Source organism: Danio rerio, chromosome 25 (genome assembly GCF_049306965.1).
Source record: "Danio rerio strain Tuebingen ecotype United States chromosome 25, GRCz12tu, whole genome shotgun sequence".
Lineage (NCBI taxonomy): Eukaryota > Metazoa > Chordata > Actinopteri > Cypriniformes > Danionidae > Danio > Danio rerio.
This window is the reverse complement of record NC_133200.1, coordinates 34,577,501-34,593,733: the sequence shown is the minus strand read 5'-3', so window position 1 is coordinate 34,593,733 and position 16,233 is coordinate 34,577,501. Positions and strand designations below refer to the sequence as shown.

The 16,233-nt window shown below is 35.3% G+C and overlaps 1 protein-coding gene across 50 annotated transcripts in view; it reads right to left on the bottom strand.

Annotated features, from left to right (window-relative positions):
* Positions 1-16,233, bottom strand: part of tjp1b (tight junction protein 1b) — a 200,638-nt gene that overhangs the window by 97,367 nt on the left and 87,038 nt on the right. The gene's annotated exons all lie outside the window — the stretch shown is intronic.

Here is a 16,233-nt window from a genome sequence, read left to right as displayed (position 1 = left end):
TAATAATGCACAAAAATAAAGAAATACCTAACAGACACTGACAATCCCAACTACTGTCCAGAAAACAGACGCCAATAATATGAACCAATCCCCAAGTAGCAGGCAAGACAGATATCTTCTGTATCTGCTGAAGGACTTCTTTGGGGGTGAAAAAGGGGAGAAAACGTGACACCAGTGAAGCGCCTCCACTGTATCGAAAAGGCTATAAATAGCTGAAGGCTGCTGACTCTACAGTATTATAAAGAGCCCATAGGTAATGATTAGGGCTCAGGTTTCAGCGAGGGGACACTGTATGGATGGATGGATGCTGTAGTTCATTTCCATTCAATGACCTCTGCAAGTGACATTCACATAAGAAAACCTGCATGTGTGTGGATTACTACACTCTGTGGGAATGTAAATAGCAAGAGGGTGTCGTTAAACACTAGTGCCTGTTCATTAGATACTAAGGTCATGTTTTACATTAGTGTTTCATTAGTAACCTGAACTAAAATGAACAATACATGTGCAGCAGTCATGATCATAGTTTAACATTAATGCATTATTAATATCCACATTCTTGCTTGTTAACTTATTTAATGCACTGCGAGTTCAACTAAGAACTTAATTTCATTAACTAACATTAACAAAGATGAATAAGTAATAAATAATAATAGGAAAAAAATACAGTATTAAATGTTTTGCTCATGTTAGTAATTACATTAACCAACAAAAAACAATTGTAAAGTGTGACAGACACTAATGTGAATTTAATAGATAGTATTTATTAGCTAGATTATATTGCATTATTGATCTATACTATACTAATATTGAATTTCTAAAATGTATGAATTATGACTTCTAAAGAGATTTGCCTCTGAAAAATCAACTATTCAATTTCGACTAGTGTGTCTTAAAGGTTGGAACTATTAGAGTTATTCAATGGAAACTAGTATGCCTTTCTTAAATAACAGTGCCTATATACTGGTACTTAACCATTTTACACTAGTATTATTTATTAGAGATTCAAACCTATTAAATAGATACTAGATTTTGATTGTTTGTTGCATTCTAATTCTTTTTAATTTCTATTTATTTAGGATACTGCTGAAACTGAAATTGTCTTTAATTTTTGCATGTTATAAAATAAATTTGATCTTTTTTTTTTTTTTTTTTTTACATCCGAAAAAGCACTTTGAGAGATGTTTTGACAGTTCTGAGCCACCGTACAAGTGAAAAGCTAAATACGGAATACTTTTTTTTTCTTTGGAGAAAAGAAAGGAGAACAAAGTATCGCTGCTTGATCCAACTCTCCTAGTATTGGATGAACACAATATTCCTTTGTTTTTCTTCTTTGGAGAACCGAGAAGAACAAAGTATCACAAACTCTGAAATGTTTTGGCTTTTTTTTGGGATGGATTAATACAAAATTAATTAATTAAATAATACAAATATATTTAATATCGCAGCCTCTTGTGATATGCTAATCGCAACATTTCAAATTGTGATTAATCGCAATAGCCCTAACCTGAAGTGAGCTGGAGGTTATCAGTGGTTATTTTGGGTTCCCAGCTGGTATCAGAGGAAGGCCGGGAAACCTCTGATGAAGACCAGACCACCAGCAACGTCACACTTGTGCCTGAAGGATCACGTCAGGATCACTCACTTCCAGTCATTCTGCTGCCACACGGGTAACTTTAGACCACTCTTAATGGAAACGCATGCTTCAATTCAACAGCGAATAGGAGAGGAGATCTTTACAGATTCACAAAGCAACTCAGATACTACCTAAAACATACAAATAAATAAATTAAAGTGACAATACAACACATGTTTAAATAATTATTTGATAAATGATCAATTAAAACGAATCATCTGCTTAAACCAATTAATTAAAGAAAAACAAACGGATGAATAAACTGATAGAAAGGCTTAATAACAAGAGTATCAGCAGAAAAGCATCCCTTCAGCTTATCAACAGCTATCAGATGAGACGGTGACTATTTAAATCTGGCTTACTGAAACCCACTCCACTAACACCAGAGCATGCTGGGAGTTATCAGAGACGGCCATGAAGCCCACAGAGAAAGATAACAGGCGTCCCGGCACAAAGATACGACCCCCCCAACGAACACACACATTCTCTCATGGTGGACAAAAGCAGTGGGGTCAGTTTGAGAGAGATACGGAAACCACACAGAGCACTAACAAACATCAGACAGCCTGTAATAAACGCACGCATTCGCAAATACGTCATAAGCGCACATAATCAGGACCGATTACATCAGAAACGCTGTTTTAATGAATCCCAAAGAGTGCAAAAATGGCCTCGTTTGGGGAAGCGCAATAATTGTGCATGTACTCCAGTTGTATAAATAGGCACGAGTCTCGGGACGCAACATCCAAAACTGACAGAGGCAGATTTAAATTGGCCAAATGAAAACGTCTATCTAGATTACCTTTTATTTATAAACATACTACAGTGAATTGTTGATTTACTGTGCACAAAGTTTAAAAGTATGAACAATAAAACAAGCGAAATGTACTGAAAAACGTATGCAATATTTTAAAACTGTTTTAAATATTACATTTAAAATATAAATTAAATTTAAATTATTCACAAATATTTAAAAACAATAAATATTTGTTTATAAGTAGTGCCGTGCTCACCACCAAATAAATAAAAAATATTATAAATACAATCAAATATTGTACAAAAATATACTATTATGAAATGTTACAATTTAAAAAGACAAAAACTTAAAATATTAATCTCTAAAAAGCTTTCTATAGAGAAAAAAAAACTAACACAGCAAACAGTAAATGAAAGTCTCTAACACGCTCCCTAAATGAGTCAATAAAATCCTACACCACCGCACAGAATAACTTGTTTTCCCGAAACCAGTCTGACAGCTGACTAGAACGAAACGGAGAGGCGCTGAAATCAGGTATGTCAGGTATGAGGCGTACCTCTGCACTCTCACCACGTCACTATTTACATTACAGCATGTGGCTCACTTCCAGCTGATAGAGAGGTGTGAAATACTACACCAGACTGCAGGAAGCCAAAGCCTCATTAACCCTGCTGTCACCGATGCCCTTTGAACCCTCATCCCGTCAACAAACTGGAGAAGATGCCAGTTTTACACACAAGCATTACTACAGAACACACCCTCATGCAAATAAGACAAACTTAAAGTGCAACCCGGTGTTGTGATGTGCGTCAGCGCTCGCTTGGTTACACAAGTTAGTTTCAGAATAAGAGACATGAGGGTGAAACAACACAAGTTTCTGGCTTGGTTGCTTCAGTATGGAGAGGACTTTTATCAGGGCACTTAGATCTGTTCCAAAGTCAAATTCCAGCACTTTTCGAGCACTTTCCAGGTGCATTTTCAAGCACTTGTTAAAATTTGCCATATTATATCTTTACTACACTGTGTTTTCAATATTTTGTAAATCATTTTGAACTGCATTATGAGATGTTAGTCTTTCTTCTAACAACTTTTACCCTTGAAAGGTTACAAAAGGTGACTTTCATTAACATTTGTAACAGTTTAAAGGGATATATTGTGTGGATTGGTGTTGTATATTACTCTACAAAAGCCTTATAATAAACTGGCAGTACATTTTCTGCCATTTTACAGACATATTTCTTTTATATATATATATATATATATATATATATATATATATATATATATATATATATATATATATATATATATATATATATATATATATATATATATATATATATAATTATTTTTTAGGGTTTTTTTCACCTTTATTTTGATAGGACAGTAGAGAACTCAGACAGGAAAGCACTGGGAGCAGAGAGAGGGACAGGATCGGCAAAGGACCTCGAGACAGGAATCGAACCCGGGTCGCCACGAGCACACTGGTGCTATATGTCAGCGCGCAGTACCACTAGGCCACAGTCATCACAATTTGTAATATTCAGTATGTATTTAAATAATTATGCTAGGTTCCTTTTCTTGAAAGCTCAGATTTGATTATCATAATTTGTTTTATTTACAGAGTTTAAGGTTTACTGTATCATCATTATTATTGACATCTTAAAGTTTGCTTTGATTGTTCAGTTATTACACTATCATTGCTCACATTTTGTAACACTTTAATTATTAAGTTTGAGTCTCTAGCACTTAGGTTTATTTTATTATAAGACATAAGAGACGAGATATTTATTTTGTTTTTGACCATTAAAAATATTTGCCTTAGTAATATTGCTAAATAAAAATAAAATGAATAAATAACTAAATCCTAATATTCCTAAATAGATTTTCAATTTTTTTTATTAAATAATTAACGATACTAAATGACATTAAATATTATATTGTGATAATTTTGTTTGTTGTATCGCTCAGCGCTAATTTCGCATGTTTGCATATATTGCATAAACTATTATCGGAACAAAATTTTTTTTGTCGATATTTTATGCACCCCAAATTTGGTAAATCACATTTTTTAAAAACTTTAAAAAGATTCACCTCATGTTTGGATGGAAGTTCGTCTTTAGTCATTTGTTTGCAAACATCATGCTTCATTCTCACAGTTTATCGACAAACAAAATACCAGTTCATTGACACTGTTTTGTTCCATTGCACTGTTAAACGCAATATGTTTTCACAAACGAGATGCTTCAATCGTCCATGAGCAAGTTCACATCAGAGAAAAGCTTGGATTTCACTCTAGACGACTGGATGTAGATGAAAGACTTCAGCTTTTCAAGCTTACGGCCAAAGAGCTGAAGGCAGAAAGATCAGTGGACTGAAACCGCAGCCAGAATCATAAACCAGAGGCGCATGGAAACGACAAGATTTACACTCAATACAGTTAACATGATTTCAGAAGCATGCTGCGAATGCACAGCTCTCTTCACATGCGACGCTACACAAAACCACTGAGCGATTTGGCATAGTTTGGGCACATCAGACACTGTGAATCGCTGCTAAGTGCTCTATGCAGGCACGCATGAGTTGCTTCTTTCAAATACACTCAGTCGCAATATAAACTCACTTTAGTGAAATCAGTTGAAGTCTTTGCATTCTGACAGAGCTATTTTTAAATGTGGTGTCTCAGCACATCTATTTCCGGCTGGAGTGAAAATGTAATGATATTTAGCTCGAGGGATAGTGCCGCGGTTCAGTCTCTGTGCTTTAAAATGCTCTGAAATATTAACCGTCATGTAGTGGAGACGGTGAACGGATTTCATAGTCTGCTGAAACTAAAACATTCAATGGAAAGAGTGAAACAGTAAAGCATCCTGTCACACTTTACAATAAGGATGTATTGGTTAATCTATTTACTAAAAGGAACAGACATTGAACAATACATTTATTACAGTATTTGTTCATGTTACTTAACATTAGTTGATGGAAATCAAGATGTTTATTGTTAGTTCATGTTAACTCACGGTGCATTAACTAATGTTAACAAGCATCAATTTGGAGGTTAATAATGCATTAGTAAATGTTGTACTTTGATTAAGAAAGGCAGTACAAGTGATGTTCATGCTTAGTTCATGTTGGTAAATACCAAGGATGCCACAGTTCTCAATATAATATTAAAACGTTTGGTATGACCTCCACAGTTCAATACGCGCTTGTGAATTGCGGTTTTCTCGGTTTTGCGTTTAAATAATTTATGTGCGTTTTATGTCTCCCCGAATTGACTGTGTGTGCCTGTAAGTCCATGAGCTGAGATGAGGAAGCTCCTCCCAGCGAGTAAATATCCAATCACTATGCTGTAAAGTTAGGGGGCGCTTGACCATCCATTCCATCGGCAGTGAAGTGAGGCTGAGGCAACAGTACAAGGAAGCGCTGGCGAAGTGAGGCTACAGTACGAAAAAGTGCTGGCGTCTTTCAAATCTGCGGTGTGAGGACATTTCGATTTTGCCGGTAAGTATAAAAAAATAAATGGTGAACAAAAAATAACTGTGTGCAAGCATTGTTTTACAGGTATAACCATGACTGCACATCTGCAGCGCCATCATCACCCAGCAATATCACTGTCTGAAGGCAGGATAGCAGAGAAGGTAATAAAGTCCTCCAAATAGCAACAATCCCTCGCTGAATCTGTCAAGCAAACATACCCAACTGGTTCTGAGAGACACAAAAAATAACAAAGACAGTGTGGGTGTTTATTGCTAAAGATTTGCAGCCATTTTCGGTGATTGGAGATGCGGACTTTTGTCATCTTATAAAAGCACTCGATCCGCATTACAGACTACAGTCTCGCATTTTTTCAGCACCGAGATAATTAAGATGGCTTATTTATGTTTACTTCAGTACAAATATGTTAATTTGAAAAGGTCAATTTATCTTAATTAACTTCACATGTGTTTTTATTTTCAAAGTGTAGGATTTTATGTGTTCGCCAGTTTGTACATGGGCTACCAGCAGCTGTGAGATTTCAGTGTTAACTTTTTTTTTTATATACAATACACTAGGCACTAGTGTAATTTTCTTAGCTTTTAAGTAAAACAAAATAAGTATTGCAATAAATCTTTTTATCTCTCTTAAACTTCTACTGTTCCTATTGCCTATAGAATAAAAAAAGAACACGTGTCAAGCCATGAGAACCGAACCGAAAACAGTGTTAAAAAACCGAGGTATGTATTGAGCTGTGGGCTAATTGTATTGTTGCATCCCTAATAAATACATTAACTAGCATTAACTAATGACACCTTAAGTGTGACCAATCATAAAGAGTAAAAATGCAGCAACAGACTGGGAAATGCATCAGGTCTGATTGGATTGTACATTTGAATTGATTAAAAATGATGAAAGGATATAAGCATCTACACTATAAAAAATATCGGGTTATTTCAACTCAATTCTGGGTGTAATAGGGACTAACCCAACTGCCGAGTTAATTTTCTAAAATAAATCAATAGGACCACATTTAACCCAATGTTTGGCTTAGTCCGTATTTTACCCAATTTAGGTATAAATGACCCCACATTTCGTAGTGTGTAAACGCAGCTTGTGGCATGATGAAATTCGGTCCACATTTCTCTGGATGGTTAGTTTATTTAAAAGAAACAAGTATGTATCAACAGTTGACAACACAACTATAAGCTACAAAGAAAGATATTGGGGTAATTAAATCCCCCCTTATTCTGCTTGTTTGTTTTATTAGAAACAATTAGACTAATCATGATTTTTTTTTAACAGTCCTATTTTAAGAAAAAAAAAAAGCTTTTACTTTCCAGGATACACATCTAGTCAATATCTGTAGTAAAGATTACTAAAAAGACAATAAAATTAACTTAACATTTACCGAAACAACAGAACCAAAGCAATTAAAGACAGCTGATTTCCTAAAGTATATCAATACACGGTTTATATTGCTACACAAGAACACTCTGCATTGTTAGCTTTATGTGGAGCTGTGATATTTCACACATTACATTCATCCAAGGTCAAAAAGAGCTTACATTATTTCCACAACACACTGCAGCTTCAGCTCTTTCGGACAGTGTCCAAAATGGTTGGTTCAAGGATCAGGTCTCTCTAAATCCCGCCTTTCTAAGAGTTTACTCTGCTTTAATTTGCCAAGTGTTTCAATATGTTTACATGTGTGATATGTGATCCATGATGGCGTGTCATTTCTGTCTCTACACAGATTATGTGTTTACATTTGTTGTTTCTCTTTACAGTACATCAAATTTGGTGGAATTCCCATACCACCCCATTCAGGCACTTTTCATGCATTTTGTAACTTAAACTTGAAAAGTTATGATGGGATGTAAGAAGAAATAGAAAAAGAAGGTGGTTAAAACATAAGCGTGCACGTTAGCTCAGCCTCAAGCAGCAGAGTTTGTTTTGATTTTCAACAATGGTCAGATTCTGGTACTTGATTATGTCCTAACAAGCAACGCTACAAGATTCCAGGAAGGCAGTCTGCACCAAAACCGATGCGATATGACAGAAACATTTCAACACCCATCACTGCGCTCTCAACAAAATTGCAAAGTCTTTTCATGTAATTAAAACATATTTAATATTATTAATAGGCTACTGAGTGACTGATGATGTTGGTTTGACTGAATCACATTTCTGACTTTCATTTTCAATTCGTCTGCTAGTTGAGATCTAAGGTGAACTCCTGCTGCTTTCAGTCTCGCAGAATGGTATTTAAACTCACATTGGTGACATATAACACTGAAAGCACATTATCAGTACCTGAGGTGAGTCTTCGAGTTAGGGTGTGAATTTTTGGATCAGTGAAGACGTGTACTTCTCAGTGTGTGGACTGAGTTATTGACTTTTGCAATGTTCATTCAGCAAAAAGCCTGTATGAACTAGTCTATGCATGTTGTAACAATCGCTGATGAAGATATATATTTAGGTAGAGCTGCACAATTAATCAAAAAAAGGTCTCAATCTCGATTCAACCCCCTAGACCAGGGGTGTCAAACTCAATTCCTGGAGGGCCGAAGCCCTGCACAGTTTAGTTCCAACCCTGCTCCAACACACTTTCAAACAAGCCTGAAGGACTCAATTAGTTTGATCAGGTGTGTTTAATTAGAGTTGGAACTAAACTGTGCAGGGCTGCGGCCCTTTTGGAACTGAGTTTGACACCTGTGCCCTCGACGATATTAATTCAGCATAATCCTGCCAATCATTTTTTAAGTTCTGGAGAGAAGAAAAGGCTGGTCTTCACATTGTTTTACATTCGTTGTTCAGCATCGTGAACACCAATGGTGTTAAAAGAGTCACATCCTGTATTAATAAGGTATAATTCACCCAAAGATGCCATTTCTTTCTTCATGTAATGATGTATTCGCGGCCGCGATATCACACGTGACGTAAGCCGCTGACCATGAGCTGTTACCACAGAGAGGGCGGGTGCGCGCCTGTGAATGGAGTCTACTTTAGTGAACAGAACCTGCATAGGCTGTGAATAACAGGTAATGAAGTTGTATATAACGTTCAGTTTGTGAAACAGAGTGATTGTTTGAGAGCCGCGTGGGAAGTATGAACCGCACTTAGCAGTGAAAATGAAACTGAAAGCGTGCACAACATTTAAATAATCATATGGCATTATAGAGTTATGATTAGACAAGCATTTGATATGCTTTTTTCTTTCTTAGCGAACAGTGTTGTGCATGAGAATAAACAGTAGACCTTCATTTCAATATAGTTTTTTACCATAAGTTTGAGAAATACTAATAATAGCCCACTCATATTAACCTTTAAATTACATTTACAAAATCATGAGAAATCATGATCTTTATTTTAAGCAAATAATAAATTGCTAGGTGTATATTTGTGAATATTTGCACTGCAAAACAACACATGAAATGGCACAAATACTGCTGAGGAGTTGAGGAAAGACACGGTCAATCTAAAAAAAAGCTAACTTTACTAGTCACCAACTGACTGTACGCTACTAGTCACCAACTGCTAAATTATACTATATATAATATATAAAAACCTTAAGAGGCACTTTAAATGAAATATTCATGCCATGGGATGCTATTTATTTGTGGTAAAGGAATGCAAAGGCAAGGCATTTTATCTCTATTCTGCCAAAGACAAGCATGATTTATTCATCAAACCACTATTTTGAACTTAAGCTATTATTCTCAATCGGTTTTTCCCCATTTACAACCTCATTGTATTACTAAACACAATGCTAATGCGTTTCCTGCACATGACTGTTAAACATTCATTCAAAAATGGCATTCTTACAGACTTGCATGCAGAAGTTTTGGGTCAGCGTCCAACCCACAAACACAAAATAATCCCCTGATCCACGAGAGAGAGAGAGAATACATGTCCAAGTTTCACAGAAAAGCAGGTCACCTGACACAGAAAAGAGAGAGAGAGAGAGAGAGAGAGAGAGAGAGAGAGAGAGAGAGAGAGAGATCTGGCCTGTATCACTGACCTTGATCCTTTCAATCTCACGTATCAGATTCATCATTACAGGGGACAACTGGGGACACACACTCGAGCTAAACACTGTCTAACACACTTCGCTAGACCAACTATCTCAAATTAAACCACTGAACATTTAATTGGTTATTTTGAGATTAGTCAAATTAACACCGCTTTCCGGTTGACCAACTAACAGAAAGAAGCTTCAAGATCTGTATGTTTATGATGAACTTTAATACATCTTGTAATAGTAACTAAACACATTTTAAAAGGGCGGTCCTGTCTATCATTTATAATTCAGATAAATCTAGCTTCAGTAAATATGTAAAGCTTAAGTTTGTAATTTTTGTCAAACACCAGAGGTTTTGGTTTTGGGATCTGTGCTGAACTGACCAATAGCAGAAAACGGGAGTGTTTGGGAAAATTGATAGAGCCATTCAATCCGTATCCTTGGCCAAGCTCTGTTTTCGCCCACAGTCGCTGTGAAGGACAGCATTCTCGCATTCCTTTACAAGATTAAACAATCGGGTGAAGGCTGCTGGAGACAGAATCACCATGCCAACTCCCAAACTCACACTGTAGCTAAAGGACTTACCATGAAAACACTTCTACTGACGAACAAACAGCAGCTAAATAAATACTGTACTGGAGACATCTTCCTCTTTTACACAATATGAGCTATCCAGAAGCTTCCAGAGATATACAGTTGAAGTCAGAATGATTAGCCCCCTTTTTATTTTTTATATTTCTTTATAAATATTTGCCAAATGATGTTGAACAGAGCAAGGAAATTTTCACAGTATGTCTGATAATATTTTTTCTTCTGGAGAAAGTCTTATTTGTTTCATTTTGGCTAGAATAAAAGCAGTTTTTAATTTTTTAAAAGCCATTTTAAGGTCAAAATGATTAGCCCCTTTAAGCTGTTTTCTTTTTTTGGATAGTCTACAAAACAAACCATCATTATACAATAACTTGCCTAATTACCCTAACCTGCCTAGTTAAGCTAATTAACCTAGTTAAACCTTTAAATGTCACTTTAATCTGTATAGGAGTGTCTTGAAAAATATCTAGTCAAATATTGTTTACTGTCATCATGGCAAAGATAAAATAAATCAGTTATTAGAGATGAGTTATTAAAACTATTATGTTTAGAAATGTGCTAAAAAAATCTTCTCTCTGTTAAACAAAAATTGGGGGAAAAAAAATAAACTGGGGCTAATAATTCAAGGAGGCTAATAATTCTGACTTCAACTGTAAACGAGACAAACAAAACATTTGACATGCATTTTTGTTAACATTCTGTTCACATTTTTAAAATTTGCACTAAAATGATAATACAAACTTTTACATATGTATAAAAAAATTTTAAACAGTTTTTACATTTACTGTATACAAGGAAACAGGAAAAAAAATTCCGGGAAAATAAGGGAAAAGCTAAATAAAAAAGGGGAAAAAATTATAAATCGAGCTGTTTCTGTAAGGCTTCAGTTTCTGCTTTGTTGTTAAAGTACCATGTTACTTGGCATAAGACCGTTTTCAAGGTATACCGCGATTTGAAAAAGTTTTTAGCTATACCGTTCCTATGGTATATGTAATATTTTTTTATTTACGTTTTTTTGTTTGTCTTTTTGTTAGTAAAGATATCCAAATATGCGGTTTTAAATTGTAAAGAAATCTTTGTTTTTAAAACGAAGAGTGCAGAAGTAAATTATGTTTTAAACATGTTTACTGCAAACTAAAGTATTACAAATGCTTTTCATAATAAAATATATTGTGTTCAAAGGGGGAAAAAAACTTTACAAAGACAGTTAAAAAGAACTTAATTTAGAGTAGTAATCACAATACTGTACAACCATGATATATTCATCCAAGGTTATCATACGGTCAGAATCTTATACCGGCCCATGTCTACATGTTACATACAAATTCTTAGGTTATTTTAAGGGAAATTCTCATCAACATGCATATTTGACATGAAAATCATTCATGTCACCCTTAGAAAATCAATTATAATCAATCTGTTTTGTGTAAAATTATTTTTAAAAAGGAAACCAATTATTAAATGCACATACTAAGCGAAAAATGTTGTGTGATGAAAGATGAAACTTAATACTAAATGAAAATTATTTAATTAAGTTGAATTCCATAGGACTTTTAAAAAAGAATATTGATATTATTGAAGTTAGGGCTGGGCAAAAATCTAAATTCAGAAACTATAATTGATAAAAAAAAATTTCCAGGTCAATTTTTTCAATTATTTTCCCTATCATGTGTGGAGTCACGTGACCCCGCTCAGCTGGTTTCTTCTTCTTCTACTTCTTCATTGAGCACACGCATATGGTATCTTCGTATACCCATGCACCTCTCAAAGAAAATTTAACTACACATCACAACGTCGCATAGTGCAAGCTCTGTGATTGGTTGATTTGGTAGAGATGACGAGTGTGGGTAGTACAGAGAGCCACGGGAGAGCAGCGAGCCCATTGGAGTGAGCGTTTTACAAGTGTCGAGTCTCGTGGAGTAGCTCCATATGGAATCTTTTGTTTTATGCTTATCTTATGATTAAAGCCGATTCACGGCTCCAAATTAGCTAGTTTTAGCTACTTGTACATTAAGGTAGCATTCAGAAGAAACAAAACCCCAGCAAAGAAACACAGAGGAACATAAAAACCCACTGCTAACAGAAGTAAAAATGCACGGGATTTATCCAAAAATTTAAATAAATAAATAATCGTTCATTAATCGTAGGAGAGTTCAAATGTTCAATTAATCGAGATTTTGGCCAAAATTTTAGTCCAGAATTACCCAGCCGTAATTATAATTACTAATAAATCAAAATAAGTAATATTATAATAGATTGATCTGTCAAAACAAGTTATACATTTCGAAAATAATTCATCAAAATTTTTAATAAATCCAAAACGATTAAACATAATAAAAAAACGCTTTTCAAAGACATCAGTAAAACAAATATTTATAACAAAGTTTCTAAATATATCTATGCATATTTGTAGAATTTGACCTCATAAGACACTACTAATCCTGACCATTTTCAGTCACAAGTAAAATGACAAAGAAGAAGATATTGAGAGAACAAAAAATAAACAAGCAAAGCAACTGTATACATTAAACTAAGATCAAAATCACTGGCTTCAATTATTATAATGATCAAAGGAAGTGGGTTTATCATCCTAAAAACAGATTTGATCTAAAGCAGAAACTAGTTGCCTAGCATCCGGCCAGTTATCCTGAATGACCTGGGAAAAAAAAAAAAAGTCAGTGCCCAGGCTTCAGTGTGCCAAACCGCATTACCCTAACAAGTCTACATCTAAAGCATAATTTGAGTTGTAATGTAGGGCGGGAGACTTGGGCGGGAGCAAGGCACAAACAAAAATCCTCCATTTAGGCTAGACGGGAAATCGTGTTGTGGTGCTGCCTTTGATCCCATGAAGAGATTAAACCAACAGGATTACGGAGACTTGACCAGTGAAACCACCGGCCCAAAGTCCAAGGCCATGAGAGGGAGACGTTTGACCAAACCATGCAAGCTGCAGCACAATCCCATCACCCCGAGTCTGTTATGAACATATACAAGTGCTCTTTTAATAACTTAGTACTGTACAAACAAGTCTTACAACCACGGTCAAAAATTAACATAGCAAATATGCAGAAAAATCGCCTGAGGTGGGGGAACAATGGACTTGGCCTGTTAGCAAGTTTAAAATGACAACAATGTAATAAAAGCCACTTGAAATTAAAATAAAGTGTTTTAGTTGTTAGTTTGAAGATGGTGTGCTCCAAATCAGTGACAAAATTCACATTTAGAAGATGAATAAACCTACATACAAAGCTTGCAGCTTGTCACTTCCGCCTAAATGGATCAACCAGTACATTGGATCAATAACCAGTGCAGTTTTCAAAACTAGTAGGAAACATTTTGGGCCACGGCTGTTAGTGCCAACCTGACATTGGCAGGTAGAGAGAGGTCAATATTGCACAGGCCAATTAATCTGCCAATATTTTTTCTTTTTTATATTAATATCATTTGCCAGTAACTGCTGATCAGCCATTTAGCAGAAATGGTCATTCCACAAAGTGACAGTTCCAAAATCAATATTATTAGAATAAAACTATCAGGACTGAATATATAAGTCATTAATCTAGTGTGTGAGTGTGTGTGTGTCAGACAAGCATTTGGTGTCTCCAGAAAGTGTCTGTAAAGTTTCAGCTCAAAATACCCATCAGATAATTTATTACAGCCTCCAGAATTTGCCCATTTTGCTGTCTAAATACATCGCAGCTGTTTTCGTAGTCTTAAATCCGAATGAGCTGCTTCTCCCCGGTCACCGTTCCCACGTGCATGTCTGCTTCTCAACATGCGTGACGCCAGATAAACAGCAGTCAGTGATAGAGACAGACGGATGAAGCTGAAATACAGCGTATTAGTCAAAAATAAAAAGTTTATTTGATGTATTTGTGATTGAGTTTATTTAGGCCTTTCTGAGCGGTAAAAGTTATTATTTTTAAAGTTATTATTATTAAGAGTTATTATTTTAATCCCAGTATTTTAGAGAGTATTTTAATCCCAGTTTATTTACAAAAAATGTTCTGTGGACATGTGTATAAATGTTATTATAGAAACATTGTGTCTGTAAATAATTAAAATCACTGGGATTGGGGTCCTATCTTAAAGTCAGGAAATTCTATTAAAAAAAAAAAAAAAAAAGGTGCCCTTTAAATAAAACTTGTCATCATTTACTCATACTTGAGCAACTTTAAATTCAATAGACCAGGGGTGCCCAATCCTGTTCCTGGAGATCTACCTTCCTGCAGGTTTCAGTTGGTACCCATATCAAACACACCTGCCTGTAATTATCAAGTGGTGTTCAGGTCCTAATTAATTGGTTCAGGTGTGTTTGAAATGGGTAGCAACTGAAATCTGCAGGAAGGTGGCTCTCCAGGAACAGGATTGAGCACCCCTGCATTAGACTATCAATTATCATCGAAACACAAATGAATATTATTAACGAAATATGAAAGATTGTTTTCTTGCAAAAACTATTCATTTGTTGACGCTTCATTCGTAAAGGGATCAAAAAATAAATCCAAATGATACAAGTCATCATTTCAGTAGCGACACAATGACTTTAAATAACGAAAAGGTATAATTTGGGGTTTTATTAACATAAAAAATATCTTCATTTGTGTTCTGGCGATTACATAATTTCGTAAGGCATTGGAATGACATGTAAATTTCATTTTGTAATGAACTCACCCTTTAACACACACACAGATGCGCTAACTACTAATAGATTTTGTGTAGGGAAAAAACTAAACAAAAAATAAATCCTGCTTACTCTACCATATACATATTACTAGATATCAACATTAATGAACAACCAATTATATAAAAATATCCTATTATAACTCCTGATGTGGATTATGAAAACAACTGAAGTACTAAATCATGCTCTGTGGGCTGATCCGGTCAAACAGGTTAATGGTACTCGGCTTAACCAAACATTACTGGCAACCATGGCTATGACTGATGACGAGGAAGAAGGGCAGGTGAGTGACATTCCTGAGATGGTTACACCTGTTGTGGGCGGGGCTTCAACAGGTGTCAATGAAAAACCCCGCCTAACAGAAACTGCACCAAAGATATTTACATTTCCTGACCTAAAGTTTATATGGCATCTAAATGAAAACTGACAAAGTTAAAATAAAACAAACAAACAAACACACTTTCATATGTAGCTGAGGAGTTTGATGTTTTTGCTTTTAGGCATCAGCTGTCTGTTTACAACGGGACGCTTCCAAACAATCACTTTTAAACATCTGTGGATGTCGCATATACAAACTTGAGAGTTAGAAATAATTGGGAAATTTTACATAACGCATTTAATAACAGATTAGGGAGATTTTATATAAGCGTTGACGTATTTCCAGATCACCTACGTTATTCTTCGTTGCACTGGTTTGTCAGCTTTTTGTTCCAAAACGTAGATGACAGTCACAATTCGCATTGCAACATCCAAACCCTTCTGAACAGTACATATAAACATTTTAAAACCAGCATACTTTGGAAAGCACTTCAGCTTAGCACCAACCAAACCGCATGTTTTAGCCGCTACCACTAAAACAAACGCGACACATCTAAAACCAAAACGCCAAACAAAACAAATACAGTCTTGACAGTGTAAATAGAAAGCTTAGATATAAAACTAAATTGTTAGGCGTTGAATTAAAGCTGTAAAACTACCGCACATATCGACTAGCGTTAGCGTGTTAGCATAAGTTGAGGAATCACCGTTAGCTGCGGCTAAACGCGCACGCACATTTATGACCT